Source organism: Phoxinus phoxinus (genome assembly GCF_949152265.1).
Source record: "Phoxinus phoxinus genome assembly, chromosome: 6".
Taxonomy (NCBI): Eukaryota; Metazoa; Chordata; class Actinopteri; order Cypriniformes; family Leuciscidae; genus Phoxinus; species Phoxinus phoxinus.
Window position 1 is genome coordinate 27,458,404 of NC_136881.1, and position 21,731 is coordinate 27,480,134.

The following is a 21,731-nucleotide window of genomic DNA, read 5'->3' on the forward strand; positions in this document are numbered from 1 at the left end:
AGCGAACACTATGCATATAGACAATCAAAGCTTTGTAACACAACAGTGATTTAACATCAGCTATTTATTTAAAGAAGAATTTACAGCTGAATGCATGATTTAAATACAGCCTGTGAGTGAAGCCCTATACAATTCAAGGCACCTATAATCATAATTAGAAAAGGCAAACATGGGACCGAAGCTCCCAGCCCTGTCGGATATTTCTGCATCTCAATAATTCATTAATGTGAAATTGTGCTTGTCTCAAGTGCAGCTTTGTCATTTTCTCTAGTGACACAGATCCTGGTCGATGTGTGCCGAGCCCCCCTTCACTCCTGTGCCAATTTCCTCAGCAGACAAAAGTTGTTTAGGAATCTATTTCCGCCTTGGTAACATGGAAATTCTTGATTTGTCTTTATCCTAAAACCATTTGTATTACAGAAGACTGCAATAAATAATAAATTGTGTATGATGGAGCATGGGAAAAATACATGTGAAAAGAACAATTGGTTCTGTGTTACAAAAATATGTTGTGCTCTGGCTTTTCGGAAAATGTCACTAATAATAATAATAATAATAGTTATTTTTTGTATTAATTTATTATGAAGCATTATTATTATGGTACACACTTTTATTTTGTAGAAGACAGAATGATCTAGACTTGAAATCTATTATCCGTTGTTCCTTATGGTGAAGCCTAATTATAATCTGATCCGCAGACATTATTAACATAGAGAATCTGCCTTTTTGGTGTCTTTTTCAGATGGCCACTAGGAGAGGCAAATGTGATGTAAAAGATATTTCATGTAAGAGTCAATGAATAAAATAAAAGGGGTATGAAAGACTCTGCAAATGACCCTCAGTGGAAGAAATTTTCGACATACTTTAACCTCTCATTTTAGCTGGCATACTTTAATAAGCTCCTTTTTAAATGTATTCATTAAACATGGTCTGAGGACTTTAATGTATTTTAAATATGGCCCGCAGTTGCTCAAATAAATGACTATTTAGACAAGAGAGTGTCACGTAACATTGTTTTTCAGCAGCATATTTCAAATAGAGTATTCCATAAATTGACTGATAACATTTCTCTATAACACTAACATGATTTCTATATTTGAATTTAAATAATAATGAAGGTGCTATTGAGGGTAGCAGTGTCTGTCAGTGATTTTACAGTAAGTTAAATATTTGCATGACGCTCTACCCGACAACAATAAAGGACAGTTTAATTACAAACCCCTAATGATGTTCTTTGTGGTTCCTCGTGTATGAAACATGAGTTATCTGAAAATGAGGCACAGTGTCAATTCATGCATAATTTGTGCTGCATATGTTGCATGCAGGTGAGTGTCTTTTAATGAGAATTCAGCAACGCTCAAGGATTGCTACAAAAACAGCTCTTACGCATTTTGAAAGCTCATGCCTTGGCCAGATGCTTTTTATAATTACCAGCAGTCAATTTTGTTCAAATTAAGACAAATATTTCAATAGATGTCAGAAAGTTTCTTTCTGATTTACTTAGTTATTTGGATGTGGTTTTAATCACAGGTTGAAAATGTGCTTTATAATCAGGGCCGTCATCAAGGTGGAATGTGGTCTAAGGGCCATTTCACGAGGGGGACATTACATGTGTCTTTAGGGGCATCATCTATTATCCCGGGCCTCATGAATTCAAGCAATGTTCATGGTCACGTGTTTAGAATAGTGACTAAAAAGTTGCAGGTCTAACTTATTTTCCTCAATGTGTTTCTATAGTATTAACTAGTCTGTTCACCCAGACCGCCACATAAAGACTCTGACACTGAAAGATCATTCAATTCTCTGTAAATTAAAACTGCACAAGTTCCATGCTTGTTTAATTTGAACAAATGGTAACACTTTATAAGTAGTAATTTACAAATCATTTTCTAACTAGTTAATTCATAGTTTATATATTATAATCTCTGCATTGCTAATATTTTAATATACAAACAGTTCTTCATTTATTGTCACTTTATAATAAACACAATTATTATTTAGTTAGCTCATTAATGTTTTTTATGCTTTGTTAACAACTTATTTACACAATTTAGTTTAGGGTCCAATTCTCACTATTAGTTGCTTATTAGCATGCACATTTCTAGGATATTGGCTGTTTATTAGTACTTGTAAAGAACATATTAATACCTTATTCTGCATGACCATATTCTTCATCCGTTAATCTTGCCCAATTCCTAAACTTAACAACTACCTTAACTATTAATAAGCAGTAATTATGAGTTTATTGAGGCAAAAGTCGAAGTTAATATTTAGTTAATAGTGAGAATTGGACCATATTTGCACAATTTGCATATATATATATATATATATTTTTTTTTTTTTTTTTTTTTTTTGCTTAACCCTTTCCCAAAAGCAAAACATAAACTTTTACAAAACATGAAGTAACATAATACTGTCAATACTGTTTGTTGTGTCGATTCAATGTAAGTAAATGTACAATTGGTGTAAGTAAATGTACAATTTGTACACATGTACAAATACATATTATGAGATCACATTCTTTAAATACATCAATTATAATTAGGGTTAGACTACTAAGCATAAAAAACATTATCTAACTCTTTTTATATGAGCTATAGCATTTCTAAATTACAGGGACAATGAATGAAAAACTCACTATTTGTATAGACTATTAATATATTAACAGTTTAGAGACTTCAATATAAACTATGAATTAACTAAAAACTAATAGTTTGCAAATTTATTGTGAGCACTTTATTACTGAAATATTAAATATAAATAAAAAACACGTTTGGAACATATAACAGTATAGAAACAACAATAGCAATTACGATAGCAATAGTTGTTATATAAACTGCTAAAATGACGAATGAAAGTGATACTACTACTACGACTACTACTAATAATAATAATGAAGAGCAGAGAGTATAAATTAAACAAATAAAAGTAAAACAAAAACAAAAACAAAAAAAACATTTGGTCCTTGTGTTGACTGTCCTCTTTCACTGGCATCAGCAGGAGTCAAAGAAAAGTGAATTGGGGAAGATGGGTTAAGATACGCAGATGAATAGGGATAAAAGAAAGGCATAATCGTATTCCAGTATATTTAAGACTGTATCTTGGGTTTTTTTAAAGGAGCTGGCAACTCTCGTCCCCAACGTTTATCAATTATTACTTATCTTGGAGGTTTCCATGCCCAGGGATCTAAGACAGTTCTAAAGGTTTTTTCCCAGCCACTTCACCCCCTTTTTTTTTTGCACTAAGCTCAGCCCATTAGAGGCGCACACAGCGTCTCTGAGGAAGTGATTGTTTCTGTGACACTTCCAACCTCTCCGTCTCCACTGGAAAGTGACCCGAGCATGTAGAAGTGGGTTTGTAAAAAAAAAAAAGAAAAAAAGAAAAAGAAAGAAAGTATTTATCCACTGGACTTTATATTTAAACTGAAACAAATAAAAGTCAAAAAATCAGTCACCTAGTACGTCAGATAAAAACAATGTACGATCTAATTTCAAATCCCTTAAGTTGTTCTGATTATTTTCTGGCAATATAAAGAGAGAGACGTCGGGAGTCTTTCAGTAATTTACTATACATGGAATTCTTCCCAAAATACACATTCCTAGAGAAGCTACTTTCATAAGCTTATCATAAATGGATTTAGAACAGTAAAAAGAACACTTATCTACGATTAAGACTTTATTTTTTAAATTAACCCTAATTATCATTTAATTAAATTTTTTTTTGTTTCAATTCTTTTTCAATCGGGCAATGATCAGCAAATTTACATAAGTACAAGATTCATCCATAATCCATCATAATTAAACCATTTCCCGGTGTTGAACTCTTGACCACCTGTTGGCATTCCTACTAAATATTTAAGAGCATTTTTCAGCTCCTTTTTTCTTAGTTCCATCTCTTTGATGTTTCGTTCCACATTCATCCCTTTTCTTGCATGTACTCGGTGGATAAGCCGAGAAATAATCCGCGTCGTCTCTCTCTCAGACTTGAAACTTTGCATTTTAACTTTTGTCTGGAGATCCCTTTTTTTCCCCCTCAATATGAAATATCATCTTTAATAAAAGTGGAAGCGGGGAGAGAAACACGATAAATCGGCTCAAACCACACAGAGGCGCAGGTCTCTAGGAGACTGATTATCACCGTACCTCAACGCTAGACTTCTCAATAATTAGAGGATGTGCTGCTCGGCTGCTTTGGCCTTGATTGTTCTCCCAGGCTAGGCGTCAATTACCACGGCCCGTCTCTCCCTGTGCTCTCTGGCTTCCGGCTGCCGGAGAGCTTTGCACATGAAAGGTCCATTAATGTCCTGCAATTGCTTCATGGGAATGGAAGTGAAGCAGATTTGGTGAACGGGACGTTGTGCTTGAGCTTGTGTCATCTGCTTAGCTGTGGGTGATGGAAACAGTAGGCCTACAAGCAATGAAAAGGAAAGTAAGGTGAGTGTGTGTATATGTGTGTATGGTATATATGGTTGCGGTATGCACTACAGTGTACCGTTTGAGCACCAAATCAGCATATTAGAATGATTTTTGAAGTATCATTTGACAATGAAAATTAGCTTTGCCACAACAGGAATACGTTACATTTTTAAATATATTAAAATAGAAAATTCTATTATTAAACTGTAATGATTTTTTCCCCCCAAAATATTTTTTTACTCTATTTTTGATCAAATTTCGATCATAAGAGACTTCTTTCAAAAACACTGAAAAATCGTAATGACGATACTAGACTGAAATCCTCAAGAGAGAGAGAGAGAGAGAGAGAGAGAGAGAGAGAGAGAGAGAGAGAGAGAGAGAGAGAGAGAGAGAGAGAGAGAGAGTCCCATACCTTCCCAGCTGTGCGTGGTCGACATATCTATAAAATAAGAATTACCAAAATGTCCACCAAGCAGACCAGTCTTGAAACAATGGTTATTCTTATCCATTCAGTCACAGTCAAATACGGCCAGATTTCCAACTAATTCCAGATAATAACATTGTGTTTAATTAACATTAGACAATTAAAGCAGTAATTATTAATCATAGCTAGCTCCCCACAGGCACAAGACACAAAGACGTTTTAAACTCATTATTGGAGTTCCTCCAGCGCTCATTTTGAAGACAATTGTCCTCATAGGCATTGAGTTCAATTACATAATAGCACTCTTGTTTATATCTCCATGGTAAAATGTGTAGTGGTCAGAGTTCAAATAAGATTCTGCACAATAGTGAAAGACTTTTTTTTTTTTTTTTTTTTTGCTCCCAGGAGAAACTCAGAATATCTCTCTATTACTGTCTTTTCAATTTCAGGACGATTTCTCACTGCAAGTTGTGTACATATAATACTTGCAATGTGATTGCCATCATATCTGTGGCTATCTCTGGATTGCTCTGTATATAAATAGAAATCATTGATTGTCCTGATGATAGCTTTGATTCTTATTAGGGGCTATTCCTTCTTTGTTGTCATGGGAATTAGCTGTGAAATGCCACAGTGACAGCTCTTATTTGCCTCAGAGGCTCAATGGGTCTGGCTGGCCCAAGGTTATGTGACCTTCCTCCGCACAGCAGAGAGAAAGAGAGACATGGTCAGGGAAAGTCAGTGTGAAAAGAGTCTCTGAGTTCACAACTCTACAACACCACCTGCTGTAGATCATGATTATTAAATGGGTATGTCAGTCATTCATCTGGAAGCAACGTCACTTAAGAGATTATGATATTGTAATGAATCAAATCACTGCACTTCAACGTTCACAGAAGCTGATAATTGGTTTGGTCAGATCTGTAGTGAGGGCATTTATATACGTAATGATATGACCCTTTAGAAAACTAGTCAAATATATCAATGATTGTTGAAAAATATTCACGATAAATTCTCAAAATCAGATATTAAAAGCAACTTGCTCATATGATATGAACAGGAAGTGCACTATTCCTGCGAGGTTAATATAATGTCAAAGTTAGTTATGGTCCTTGAATCTGTTTGGCCACACAGCATTCCAAGAACGCTAATCGAACAACCCAACAGCACATCTGCTTTCAAAATATATATTTTTGCATCACTTGGGTTGTCAGTGTTTTTGCAATCTGCACATTACTTGGTGGATTTTTCAGTGACTGTTTATGCATGTTGCATTGACACACCAGTAGGTGGCGACAAGTGACTGTCTTCATGACTGGATGTTCTGAATCATTCATTCAACAGATTTGTTCAAACATGTTGATTCATTCAGGAATGAAACAAGTGACTCCTTGTGTCGGAGCATGCCTACTTTCCTATTAGTAGGTGAGAGACCTAAATGAGTAGTATGTCTGCATTTATTGTATTCATAAAACTGTAGACAAAAAGTACCTAGATGACCTACTACTTCCACCGAGATTCTGAAGTGCGCATTACTTTGATGGACACTTTACTATCACATTATGCCACATTAAAGGAGTTGTGAACGACATTGAATCGACACAACAGACGCTGTGAGTCACTGTATAGAACATTATTTTTTAACCGTCACATTATTATTTTTATTATTTGCAAATTTAGTACATACTAAGTACCTAGTATATGATTTTGGATGCACCTTCTTTTTTTAAGAGTGAATCATTGAATCATTCACTCAAAACCTCAACCGAATCTTTTAAAGTGCTGATTCATTCAGGAACAAAACACCACCTAATTTGTGTTGCTCTGAGATGCAAGGCTTTGATTCTGTTGATTCTGTGACTTTGTATGTTTTTCTATGATAACTTAAGCATTAAAAACAGCATCACTCTCGTAATAATGTGATTGCTTGCCGAATTACACATATCTTCGGGAAAAACAGCACTCTTGCTTGTGTGATATTGATTAAACATACCAATGTTTTTATTAATACAAAAATAATTGAATACATAATTACTTCAAGCTCACATTTTAAACAATTCAGGTTCATCCATGTAATGAAAGATCAGCCATATCTACAGAATACTAGAATTTCCCATATCCTACATCAAAATTAATAATCGTCAGCATCAATAATTTAGATTTCATTCTTTAAGTACATGCCAAGTTGAAGCTCCATTAATATGAAAACCCAATAACCATGCACAGTGTTTAATACACTCCCCAATTAAAGCACAGTCCTATCAGCTACATGACAGCCCATCAATGCAGAAGCCCAAGAGCATGAATCTTTCCAGTGTATAAGAACACCACGGCCTTCTTCTATCCCTCCCCCACCTTTTTTTTTTTTTTTAAGGTGATCCATTTCATGGCCATTGAGATGTTGAGAACACCCCGTCTGAATATTTTCCCCGCACTAACAGATGATGATGATGCTGCCCGTCAGGGCGCTAATGAGGATGGTGGTAATCTTAATGCATGTTTGGGTCTTGGCCTAGTCGAACGTGCTCTTGTTGCCGTCTGCATGCTCCGCGCGGCGGAACTGTTCGAAACCCACACAGATCAACCCAGAAACAAGGCCTTTTTAGTCAGAACGAGTGTTTGGAATATCAAACGCTGTTGCAGGGAATGGGCACGTCCTGATTAAATGCCTTTCAACATCTGAATGCTGATCGCACAAATCAGTTCCGTTTTCTAAAAGCAAAAATACAGTGCATCTTTGTTCAAACATTTGATTTGATTCAGGGAACAACACTTTAGAATAAAGTATTATCAGCTAATGCATTAGCTAATTTAACTAACAAAGAGCAATACATTTGTTACAGTATAATGCTACACTCTAAAAAATGCTGGGTTGTTTTAACCTAATTTTGGGTCAAATATGCACAAACCCAGCCATTGGGTTAAATTTTTAAATTACATTTTTTATCCAACGTTTGGGTTTGTCCATATTTAACCCAAAATTGGGTTAAAACAACCCAGCATTTTTTTAGAGTGTAGTTAATACAAATACAACAATTCATTGTTAATTCATATCAGCTCAGGTCTATTAAATACTATTAACAGATAAAAATTTTGATTTTGATAATATATTGAAATAAATATCAACTAAGATTAATAAATGCTTTTGGAATGATTTTCATCGTTAGTTCATGTTTTAATCTTATTGTAAATACGTTTTGTGGAATGTAAAAATGTGTTGACAAAATTTTTTTTTCTTTCTCTTCACTCTAAAAAATGCTGGGTTGTTTCAACCCAATTTTGGGTAAAATATTGACAAACCCAAACGTTGGGTTACAAAATGTAATTAAAAAATTTAACCTAATGACTGGGTTTGTCCATATTTGACACAAAATTGGGTTGAAACAACCCATAATTTTTTAGAGTGTTGGTCTGTCGGTATAAGAACATTATTTAATGATGGCAACAAGTCTCGATGTACTCCAGTGTCCTCCTGTCACGATGCGCGTCTGATGCCCACGGACTGACAAAAGCACAGCCGTCCGTCTGAAACACCAGCGGCCCGGTACACCATCTGAACCATACAAGACGAACTACTCTCAGTTTCCATAACATTTCTTGTTTCATTATACTCTCTGGAGCTTGTCAGGGGGGAAAAAAGAGAAAAGATCTGAACCTTTTCCTTTCTGCGTTCGAATTTACATCTTTTGCTCATTTCTCAGAGTCTGCCCCTCACCAGGAGGATTCTAATGAAGGGGAGAGCGAGGGCTCTGCTGGGATCCCAGAGAACCTGGAGACAGGAGAGAATGCAGGCCGGTGACGGCACGGCAGCCACGATTTCCATACGAGTACAATCAGTTTGCCGACTTTTAAAGTGAATGTTTAAGTAGCCTAAGAGATAGGGCTTTGATTTGGCCTCTGATCAAACCCGAGAAGTCTCATTCAGAGAATAATGATTTTCCCCCCTAATTTCACTGTGTTTCCTTCTTATCTCTGAGCTTACAGGTAGCGTAAAACCCAGTGGTATTGTCTTCTCAGAGTTCTGGGGGTGAGAAGGGCCTTTCTTCTACCAGATTAGAGATGTATGTACGTGGAGGGGAGGGAGATGAGAAAAAGAATTGCAAATGGAGATTGGGGTAGTCATTAGATGCTGGACAGGTTGTCAGGGAGGAGGGCCGAAACCTTTGCTTGCATGCGCTTCACCACCATGGATAAAAAAAGACCAGTTTTTAATTCTGATTCGATATGTACACTAAATAATAATAATAAAGCACGTCATTGATTGTAAGTGGATGAAGAAAGCTGCAAGTGAAGTGAGTCTCATTCTGTCTGAGGCCCCGTTTACACGATGGGAAAACGCAGATGTTTCTCTGCGTTTTGGCCTGTCATTTACACAAAAACACAGTTTTTATCCCAGAAAACGATTATTTCTAAAAAACTCCGGCCAAAGTGGAGATTTCTGAAAACGCCGGTTATATGTTGTCGTGTCAACTGGGAGAAACGGGGTTTTAGGTACTCTCTTGTCGATTCTGAGGATTCTGATGGGCTTGCATGGCTTTATCCTTCTCCCTACACTGCCGCCCATAGGTTTGGCATAGTTATGATGGCGCTCGACGGCGTATTTATGCGGGTTGTGTGCACGATGTTATTATTGAAAACGGAGGGGGGGAAATATTAGTTTCTCTAAATACCCGGCTATGTGTAAGTGTGGCCTGAATGTTGGTGTGAGGAAGAAAAGTGACAGATCAACAGATCTGTGGACTTGCTAAACCAGCAAAGCTAAAACATAAAGATGATATAAAGAGACATGTCTAAATTTCACAGTGTAACACAGGGGCCTTTTCAGGACTCTAAAACAGAGTGTTGTGCTTTAAACCTATCATATTAGTGTAACACTTTATAATAATTATTAGTTAACATGACCTAAGAAAGAACAATACGTCTAAAGCATTTATTAATCTTTCTTAACATTAATTCATGCACTGGGAACTAACATGGACAAACAATGAACAGCTGTATTTTTATTAACTAACATTGTTAGTTCATGTTAGTTAATACATTAACTAATGTTTTCTACCTTAACCTTATTGTAACCTTATTGTAAAGTGTTACCAATATTATTATATTTGCACACTATTGCATATGATGTTTACATTGCAAAGCTATTAAAGCATTACTGATGTAAATATTCATGACATTTCAATGTGGAAGAGGACAGTGAAATATTCTGCTGATCTTTAGGTCCTTAAGCTTTTGCTGAAGTTAACAGTTATTTGCGTGTGGCATATTAAAACAATTTCTCTTTCAAAAAATAATCATATTTGAAGACCCCTGATTTAGCATCAAAACGTATAATAGACGTCAGACAATTAATAAGACTTTACAGTGATCCAATACACTAATACTAACAGAACTAACAACGAAAAACATTTAATAATATGTTAATTTATAAATATAGGCTACTATTGTTCATTCATTGTTAATTCATGGTTGTCCGTAAAACATGAATTAATGTTCATCTTGAAATGTATAAAGCAAATAAAATAAAAAATTAGTATGTAGAGATTAATATTAACTAAGATGAATTGATAAATTAACAGTTTTCATCAGAATTTATTTGGACCTTATTGTAAAATGTTACTGGTTTAAAAATTACATATAAGAACAAATAATTGTACAAAACGACAGTACACACATTTTAATAATACCCCCTTAGTTGACTCTCTCCAGACCTTACATTTCTGAGATCTGCAGTTAATCATTTAAGTCACAAGGAACTTTTCCCAAAACTTTACGCAGGAGAAACAACCTTCACCGACTCAGTGTATCAGAGTTGAACCAACAGACCTGTTCATTTTTGCTGCAAGCTATTACTCTTTCATACCCCCTTCTCCTTTTCTGTGGAAAGGTGCCTCACCAATTATTTTGAGATGGATGCAGGGATGCAGAATGACTAGAAGCATCAGGTTCTCTTATATTTTTTTCCAGCGGTCCATGCCTTAGGTAAGGGCAGAATGGCCAGAGGCTACGGTAGCTCTCAGGGGACATGTGGGGCTCATAAACTGTGAAACTGACAACTCTCATCTATTACCTCTGCTAACTAGACCTTTAAGAACCTTGACAGCCTGTGCTACGTGCCTCTTCCACCTTACCTGATATTTTTCCGCAAATATGGATCTTAGGAAATTCTTCGGTTTCCAGTACATAATCATAATAGTGCATATAGTCTTGAACAACATCCTCCATCAAAGACGTGCCTTCTTAAACGCTTAAAGCTTTCTTTTTATTTGAAGATTTGATACTAATACCTCAATGCAATGTGCCTTAAATTACAGTTATTTTTGTTCTTTAGTTTATAATTGAACTTCTGTCTCTGTCAGGTCACTTCCAGCGTGCCGGTGGCTGTTCGCGAGAGGCTAACACCTTAAAGCCTGGGGTAGCCGCGGCTGCTGTTCCCCTGGTGACGGTGCTCTGAATCCTACAAGCCTTGCAGGACGCCTGCAGGAATGTTCCTTCAATCACAGGGAGTCTCATCACTCTCCTGTGCGGGAGGAAGCTGCTCAGAAACACTGTCACCTTCACTTAGCCCCACGCACAGACAAGTCCCACCGCGGTCTCTGCTTGTAGATTCTCAGACAGCAGACACAAACACACATACACTCTCTGTCACACAATACACATTCACTGTCGTTTCACTGGAAGAGTAGTAGTAGGATATAAAGAAACAACCTGACAAACACCCACACACACTCATGTTAAGGGACTTTTTGTGCAACAATTGTCTTTAATGCCCTGTGGTATTAAGTTTTGCTTGATCGGATCACAAGTAGATGAGGAAAACACATTCCCGCTTACACCTGGTGTTATAATCCGTCTCTTTTGTCCACTTTCGACCACTTCTGTCCTGATTTTTGATTGATCTTAAACAAGATCATTTTGTGGAGATTAAATATAGAGTGAGAATGCTAAAAACATCTATTTAAAGTCAATGCGAACTGCCGTTTGCAACACTTCATTTCTTACAAATGTGACGAGTGAAACTGGATATCCGACGAGAAGGGTTTTTTATCTCAAACTTATTGGGTTGTGAAAAGTGGCCATTACATGCCAAAATGGCCTTGACCATGGCCTAAGTGATGAAGAGCAAGTTTTTTACATTTACATTTTACACGTATAAATATTAAAGATTATTAAACAAAAACAAAGAATCATTCACAATAAGACCAGAAACATGAAAGAGAGGGTCAATTTGATTTCATACAGACTTTAAGCTTTACAAGTACTTTAAGTACTGATGGAACCGTTGATGGAATTTCCCGGAAATCCATGTTTTCACTATAAACACTACGCATCTTCTGAAATAGTGCAGAATCTCTGGATCCAAAAACAAGTGAAGAAGCAGCAAACAAAAATAATAGAAGAATAGCTTACGAAGCTAACGTGATTATCATACATTAAACAGCATATAAATCGAAACTGCCTAACATTACAGAATAAAGTGTCGAACCCACAAAGAGGTATAGGACTGTGCAAGTTTTGGGGGTGTTGATGGACTTGATATACTCAATCTATATTTGGATCATAGCTCTGAATCCTTTGACAAATTGTCTTTCAAATTCAAATGATTCAAATACCCACATTCAAATGATGATAAAAAATGTTTTTCCTCTTGTTCTTTCTTTTAATATATTGTATGTTCAGATATTCAAAAAAAATATTCTGGGGGCCATTAAAGTGGCTGGCAAAAAAAAAAAAAAAAAGTTGCCATTAAATTAAAATGTACCTTAACTCTTTTCTAAATGCATGTTAGATCTTATTGTAAACGATTCATCTGTGCATACAGTATGTTTCTTTTTATCTTTGACCTCAAATGATTAATCAAAATGTCTAAATTTTTGAGTGCAAAGCCTTCATCCCAAAATCCAGACAACAGCTGATGCATCTAAAAGAAATTATTTGCTTCACATTTGTTTTATTTTTCAATAATCCATGTCACTCGGATGTCCATCACTATGCAGAGGTAAAATATTTCACTACTACCGTTTCATTGCAACTTTAAATCTAAAGTCTTACAAAAGACCGATGGTTTAAAGTTACCCCAAATCATTACAGCACTTACATATAAGCATTTATTTTACTAAACAACTTACCAGGAAGAATATACAGCATGGAATCATAATGATACTTGTGCAAGTTTACGCTGCAATGTTATCAGCAGTAATTCTGCAATTCAAACAACAGCATGAAATCAATAAGGCCGAGTGAAATGAAAAGGTGGAGAATAATTGGCTGGCGATCGATGGCGTTTTAAATATAAGTCTGAATTTTGCCATATCAAGAGCGTCCAAATTAGAGTTTATTGGTGTATCTCGGGAGATCAATGCTTACAAGGTCATGGTTTTATCTGGCACAACTCATGTCATTAGAGGCATTTTAATAATGCATGCTGCCCAGAGGTACTGAAAGAAAAAACAAATGAAGATTAACCAAACCAGGACAATGTTAATCCCTGAAATACTGCCACTGCGGACAAATCTGTTTGTCATGTCGTCTCGGAAAGTGCAAAATCGATATCATCACTTCCTACACATTTCGTTACAGGAGCGCACTGTTATGCTACGGTATTCCGAGATGTCGTGACTCACACATTAGTTGGGAAAAAATACAAGTACACTTGCCTAAGGAGAGTGATGAGGTCATGAAGAGATTATCGTGATTGCTGAGAATTAAATGTGGATGGTCTCTCTGCACTTCATTAGAAAACATATTGACCACCGTAAGTATCTAATTAGTTGAGCTAATCCACAAAATCAATGCAAATGTAGACCAAAAAGTTTGGTATTTCTGCTCCGGTGTCTGGGAATAAGATGGACAACAGGGGACATGTCAGGAACATTGATAATACTCCGTTCCATGTGCACAGGGAGGGAGCGAAAATAAAAATGGATGAGGGAGATGAAAAGACGGAGAACTAGGAAAAATACAGATTGCCGTTTCAGAGAGCCGCACATTAGAAAGTGACAAAATGACACAGATAATGAATAAAGAAATAGTCCTACAATTGAATGTGAAGACTATGAGATAGAGTAACATTGAGCTTTATTGATAAAAGGCTGAATTATTTAACAGAGCAAGAATTTATTAAAGACAGGAGCTGTGACAAGTGCTCCGAAAATGGGGACAAGTAGGAACTGGATACAAGCCTCATGTTTCCATTCATTGTAATTACAGACACTGCATGCAAAGTCCTTGCATTTAAGATTTTGGATATACAAATAGTTATCATTTGAATTACACAGTTCTTCCCATTAAATATGATATATTTTTTATATGCTCACCAGTGTTGAATTTGCCTGTATAAAGTAACATTTTTAGTGTTCATATGAATGACTTCGGTTTGATTTAAGTTATAAAGAATTATCGGTAACTTTATTTTACAGTGTCCTTGTTACACATGTTGCATGTAATTACTGTAGTAATAACTAAATTATGCATAATTACATGCAACTAAAACAAACCCTAATCCTAAGCCCATAGTAAGTACATGTAGTTCATTAAAATCACTCAGTACTTAAATGCATAATTACACTGTAACAAGGACACCTTAAAATAAAGTGTAACCGAATTCTCACTAGGACACATTAGATCGCGAATGGTTAGACACATAAGGACGTCACAGTTTAAGGAACCAGGATGGCACATGGTCAAAATCTGGGGTACGTGTTAAATATTCATCGAAAAGCAGATGTACAAAGGCACTTTTCTGTGTCGCACACCCTTTCTTTTAATACGTTCATGGCGATTAACAATCAAGGCAGAAGCCTCATTAAAAAAAACGTCATTTCAAATAAAATATTTGCGTGAATAATGGGCTGTTTAATTGGCCTGAGCCATATTAAAAGAAATGAAGGTTTTTGGTAATTAACGCTCTTTTGAGAAACGAGATATAAAGGAATCATGGGATTACACCAGAGACCTGCAAAGTGAGGTCCCACGTGGCGCACGAGGCTATACGGCAGGATGTTACATTTTATATGAAGACAAACACACAGCTCTGAACAGGAAGCTTTGTCATGTTCTGCAGTGTGTTGCTACAGTAAGACGCGTGTGTTGCATTAATGCAGGGGTTTTTTTCCGTTGAAAAATTGACATTTGTGCATTCGCTTTTACTTCCCTCGCTTTCATCAGTTTTTGTAAGATTTAAAAGTCAAAAGTAAAGAAAGTAGGGAAGAATAGTACATGAGAAAATATGACTAATGTTTCTTTAATGGACTGCTACTTGGTTTCACCTTATTGCAAATTCCGCTCATAATTTTATAAGGAACTTTATGATGTAATTCAAATTTTTTTCCATTTGAATTTATTGGACACCTTATAAAAATACTGTTATGCAGTTAATTCTCAATTAAATCTCCACAAGAAGTTATCAAAGAAGTGTAAACTCTTTTTCCAACTTAACATATAGGAAGCACTATTGTTTCTTAGAGGACAAATATAATGATACATGTGAATGTTTTAATTTAGAACACAGTGCTAAAATAGTTAGGATAGCTGGAGCAAAACAAAAAGTGTGTTTTCAAAGAGTTCAGATCTTTACCCATACTTGGACCAGCTTGTCCACTATTTGAGTTTCAGCAACTTAGGTTTGTACAAGTTAGTTGGCATGCCATCTTTATGATAACCTTGCTGCTCTGCCAGTCCAGTACAACACTGTTTGTAGTTTTCACCATGTACGTTGGCAACTCCATCAATATTTAGACCCACACCTCTCTGCACACACACATAAAAGTCGGTGGATGAAGTCGGACTTGTTGCCACCACTCCCAGTGTTGCTAATTACCACAGTTTGCTTTGTGCAAAGCCTGGCTGCTATTCTGATTGGATTTGCTTGACAAATAAATAAATGATCATCATGAAAATATAATGGCAACCCCATAACCTTTTCCAGAAGTTTGGTCTGCAAGCAATGGAGGACCCAGCAGACATTCCCAGAATCCTTTTGTTCTTCCTTTTGCGTTTAACCTGGCTTGGCTCTTGGCTCTACCTGACATGACCTATGCTCTCTTATCAACTCTTAGCTGCCTTCCTATATCTTCACATTGTATTTACTGAACTTTTTTAGTGTTGTTCATTCATCTGGTTATGCCTGGTCTAGGTCATTACTCTATGTTAATTTAATTAAAACTTTTTTTACTGAACCCTCTTGCGGTTTGTTGTAATACACATAACAGAGTCGAGAGCTTTAGAGATCATTAAAGGCTGTTAAAATTGTCTAATTGCCTTTATTTGCTAAATTGGAAATCAAGTGTTAAGAATCTGAAATTGTTAGCTAAGAGGGATTGTTCACCCAAAATATAAAAATTCTGTCATCATTTACTCACCCTCATGTTGATCCCAACCTGTGTTACTTTTTTATCTACTGACGATAAAGGGTTAGTTCACCCAAAATTATCCCATAATTTACTCACCCTCAAGCCATCCTAGGTGTATATGACTTTCTTCTTTCAGCCGAACACAATCAGGGTTATATTAAAAACATCCTGGCTCTTCCAAGCTTTATAATGGGAGTGAATGATATAATTTTTTGTATCCATCCATCATAAAAGTAATTCATACTGCTCCAGGGGTTAATAAAGGCCTTCTGATGCGAAAAATATCCATATTTATTATCACTGTCTTGCGGTAAGGCCGTACGTGAGTCCAGTGACCTCTTACCCGCTGTATGACGTATTGACGAATGCAAAAGCACAGAGGATAGAGTAAAACATAACACCGGTCACAAATTAAAAGTCTAAAACGAGAATTATTAAAGAAAAATGTTGGAGGAGCTTGAGTTTGTTGATCATCCCTATTTATTTGAACCACAAAAGGCGTCTACTCTCACCTAATCTTACGCTATTCCTACATCCTACGTCATACGTCGGTAGTTTCTTTCAAAATAAACTATTTTAAAAAATGCCTCAAAAAGAATAAACTGTTGATGGCTGTAAAATGAAAATCAAAGGGGTCCAAAACAACACCGGACCATAGAATGGATATTTTTCTAAATATTATGTTAATTAATATAATAAGATTATTAGATTATTATTACTTTATTTTGCTATTAGATTTGCTGTCAGTCAGTTATTTTAATAATGCTGAATATATTGGATGATCTGAGCACTGCCTTTTGTTCACTGAAGCAAATATTTTGGATAGCATTTTATTTGTATTTTTTATGCCCCTGGTTTCCTCTAAGAATGTGAAGCTCTCTCCCTTGTCAAGTGTGAGCGATATGGAACAGCCTGTGTTAGCATGTCGTTAGCATCGCGGCTTCTGTACTTCCAGGTACTTTGAGCCTGTACCACTCCAAGCCATTTGGACTCTTGAAGGAAACCTCCTGTCAGTGGCTCATCACTCTCCCTCAACTGCCACTAGTTACTGCCGGTTACTCTGGTGACCCCTTTGCAGGACCCTGACAGTCAGCCGGCGAGCGTGTGGGCGAGCGAGGAACGCGTCTCTTCCTTCAGCTCCTCCATGACTTTCTGGACTCGCTCGCTCCTCTAATTAGCTCTTTGGAGAGTTCTCCTCATGGAAGCGGGAAAGGAAAGAGAGAGCGAGAGAGTGAGGGAGGGCAGGGGGGAAAGAGGGAACTGTGGCAGCCGTGATGGAGGTACTCCATGTCAGAGAAGAAGGGAAGAGATGAAAAACTTTGAGGGCGATAGATGTAACTCGGTCCGTGCTTGCCATTTTTTCCTGTTCGCTCTCTTGCCGCTCTTGCACCCGCAAAGAGCTGTTCAATTATAAACGGGATAGGTTTAGGCAAATCAAGATGGGAACAAAGTCTTCCGACACACCAGGCGGCTCCATCCTTGGCGCGGGATTGGAATGGTGTGTGACAGTGAGGCACGACTGGAGGTTACCTGTCCCTGATATCTGATAAGCCTGGCCAGGTAATGAAGCCGAAACGTGGCCAGACGATTGGTTCTTTCTGAAGGGCCCTGGCCAGCATGAAAGATTCACCCCGGCTTTGTCTTCTGGAGTGTAAATATTGTGCTAGCGGAATATGAAAGTAGCGCAACACTAAGGTACAAAAAACATAGGGAAAGAAGATCAAGAGCGGGTCTTACATCAAGGAGGACCCCGAGGATGTCTTTGTTGTCAACTTCAGAAGGGAAGAGAGGAGCAGAGGAGGAAGCTGGCAGAAGGGGAAAAGATGCCAGAGAAAGGCTCAAAGGAGCATCTCTGGCCAAGGTGATCGGTATTCCTCGGCAGTCTGCCTCCTGGCTCTGAAGTGGGGGAAAGAAGCTGGCAGCCAAGCCAGAGGGCATAACAGCACAAACACCTTCAGCTCTGCGAACTCGCGGACATACACACAAATGCATTATCTCGCGCTATCGCTCACAAACATTAGCCCTAGATGTACCTCTGTACTACTGACTGTGCATATTCATAAAACTCACTCGCATGCACTGTAGACCCAGGCCATGCCAAAAACAGCAGTGTTATAGTTGACACTTTCATATTCATACACGGGCGTTTTGTATTTTCATCCTTTTCTTTTTCTTGCTGTTGGTCTTGTCATAAATAGTTACTCTATGGATTTTCCTGATTTATGTGCTTTATCACACTTGTTGTGTGCATATTTCAAAGACTTCATTGCTTTGAATGGTAGACACCAACCAAGTTTCTTTCTGTTATTTCATGGTCTCTTAGAATTTTTTTTTTTTTTTTTTTTTTTTTTTTTTTAACAGCAAAAGGGAGTAAATGCATATTCACCTACGCAATTGTAGCCTTGGGATTTGTGTGGGTATAGATATCAATAACTAAAGGCAAACTGAATGCATTTTTGTTGTTTTTAATTCAAATCTCTTGATACATAATATCGTAATTATTATTCCATCTCATCTTTAATGTGGTTTCGAGTTTTGTCAATATAATTGCATCTTGTGCCGTCTTCAACAAGCACCTGTGAGACCACTCAGGAAACTTGGAAACATTCAAGGCTGGGACGAAATTCAATATCTCAACAACGTCAAGAAAGAATCGTTACGGCAACTCAAATTTTGGCTCGAATTGACATTCTGCTTAAGCAGCCGAGCCTCAAAGTGCAAACGGCACAAAATCTCTGCCATTTTAAAGTAGAACCCTAACGCCTGCATCCCACATCTACATTCCAAACTCTGCCCAAGTCCTCGACTCAAGGTTAACACGCACGCATTAGTACGAGATTGAATTAAATAAATAAAAAAGAGCCGCAAACAATTAGTAATGCATCAATAGGCGGATCAATAGTGATGTGGGTAATTATCACTTCAGGGAGAAGGGATATGGCCTTTCCTTATTGATGCTTCAGAGGCGGAGGGTAGATTAGAAATACATGACAGCGATTTCAATACATTACACCTGAAAAATAACAGCTTCTGTAGTGGAGCTAAAGTTTGGGTTCTCTTAGCTCCACTGAAAACACTTATAAAGTATTTATTTGAATTGACAAAACACTGATATTGTAGGAGAAAGTTTCAGCATTGCAGTTTTAGATATGTTGACTTTGTGTTTGGTCATTACATCATAAAAAATAATTAGAATGCCTGCAAAACAAAATGGTTTGTGTCAATATTCATACTAAAAATAACATTGGCTACTGAAACTTGTGCACACTGACTTTATAAATAACCATATATATATATATATATATATATATATATATATATATATATATATATATATATATATATATATATATAAACTTACTATCATAATGGTAACTATTGGGTAATCGTGTATCTTTTGGTCAGAGAGAAAAAAGCAGCAACACGTCCTATTCTGAATCATCTGCATCCGAGTTCTTCAGAAGACCTTATCTGTATCTCACACTTCCAAGTAAATGGACACAGCTTGGGCTATCTGAGATGAATTTTATATCCATTTTATGCTCATTACAAGTTGTTGCACACGCCTCTTCTTTCACACTAATTGAAAAATAACAGGGATGTAAAATGTAAAAGGCCATGTAGCCAAATCCCAAAGCACTCAACCATTCACTGGACCGCTGTCTGCATAGCCTTTAATTGGCAGTCTATGTTATTGAGCTTTAATTAAACATTATGAGAGGATTGTCAAGAAGAACTGAGGATGTATAATTCATCTTTTTTTGTTGCACAATGTAACATTTTTTTATTAACTAAATGTCAATTTTTCTGAGATGATTGTCACGAGAACAACACTACAGCATTATAGCTTTTTAGTCTATATTTACAATATCTCAGTTTTACAACTCACGATGATAGAGAGCTTAGGGGTTTCTTTATGTTAAGTTGTATTGCACAAAATTAAACTGTCAAAAAAAATGCTACATAGCACAACACAAGTATAATATGGAAGGGGTGAGACGTAACATCACTTTAAAAATTAAAAATGAGCTAAAGACTTGAAATCATCAGTACATTTCACCACCACTCTCCATAGGTGACTAAAGAAATGTATGTCTTTGTGTAAAAATAGAAAGCACTCTTGTACTGTTACTGTTTGTGTAATCTCTAAATTAGTGTCAAGTAGCGTATTTCTAAAAAAAACTAAATAAATCAATACTGTGTTTCAGACGTTTCTCGTTTTAGTTCTACCTGTATTCATATTTTAGACTGTTGTCCCATTAAAACCTAAACACCTTAAAAGAAAAACTGAGCCAGGGTTAAATGAGACACACGCTGAAAAGACTTCAGGTGCACTATAAAGCCCTGGGATGCTTTGTCAAACTTTCAAAATGCAGTTAAGAAAGCAAATCTTAGTCAATATTATTTAAATATCATAGAAAAATACATGCAAACAAGCCAAAGCTACTTTTTACCACCATTGACTCTGTTCTAAATCATTCTCCTAAATTTTACCTGGTATAGCCTCTTTTTTAAAAGGTGATGACTTCTATTTGTTTCTAATAAGATAAAAAAATAAGAGGCCACACACAGTTGAAACTAATAGCATTCAGTCTATATGTCCTCCATGCTCATCTGCTTGGCATGAATTCAAACCTATTTTTCTTCTCTACATGAAATGATTGTCCATCTCAAGCCTACATCATGTTAATTGGATATTATTCAACCACATATTATTATACAACTTTTTGGACACATTAGGGCCTATTTATTAATAACTCTATTGTTAATAAATATTTTTTTCATATTTTTTTTTCAGCTGACCTCAAACATGCTCAGGTAGTCCCTTCAATTAAGAAACCAAATCCTGACCCTGCTGTTCATAATAACTACAGGGACATCTCGAACTTACCTTTTATCTCCAAATTTCTTGAAAAAGTTGTATCATGTCAACTATTTAAATCTCTATTCTATCTATGAGAAGTTTCAGTCTGGTTTCCGAGCCCTTCACAGTAATGAATCAGCTTTACTGAAGGCCCTTTACTCCATTTTGGCCCCTACTCTTTTTTCCTTGTACATGCTCCCTTTGAGATACTTTTTTAGAAAATATGTCGTTTCCTTGTTACACAGATGACACTCAGATTTACGTCCCTCTTAAACATTCTGGCAATAATTCACTCGAGCTCCTGTTGGCATGCCTGACATTAAAAAAGGGATGTCTGCAGTTATTTCTTTATTTTTTTTAATTAAATAAAAACAAAACTGAGCTAATAGTCTTTGGTCCTCCTGATGGTGTCATCCTCAACTGCACACACTTACATTATCAGTGAACACATGTGTTACAAATCTGGGTTTTCTACTAGACAGTGATTTGAAACTTCAAGTAAGTAAATTCGGTTGTCAGATCTTGTTTTTTTCCATCTTCGTCTGCTGACTAAAGTTATTCCTTTGAATGGGTGATCTATGCATTTTTATCATCTCGCTTAGATTATTGTAACTCCACTACCTTAGTACTGTACGTCTCCATGTAGTCCACAATGCATCAGCAAGATTTTTAAAAGG

At 36.5% G+C, this 21,731-nt stretch overlaps 1 protein-coding gene across 5 annotated transcripts in view; it reads right to left on the reverse strand.

Annotated features, from left to right (window-relative positions):
• Positions 1-21,731, reverse strand: part of LOC307000311 (uncharacterized protein) — a 95,013-nt gene that overhangs the window by 24,246 nt on the left and 49,036 nt on the right. For 2 of the 5 annotated variants that reach the window (XM_079615790.1, XM_079615789.1), the window contains exon 2: positions 4,143-4,407. The exons of the other annotated variants lie outside the window; for them this stretch is intronic. The gene's annotated coding sequence lies outside the window, so the exon portion shown is untranslated. The remainder of the gene's footprint in view (positions 1-4,142; positions 4,408-21,731) is intronic. 5 annotated transcript variants of the gene reach the window in all.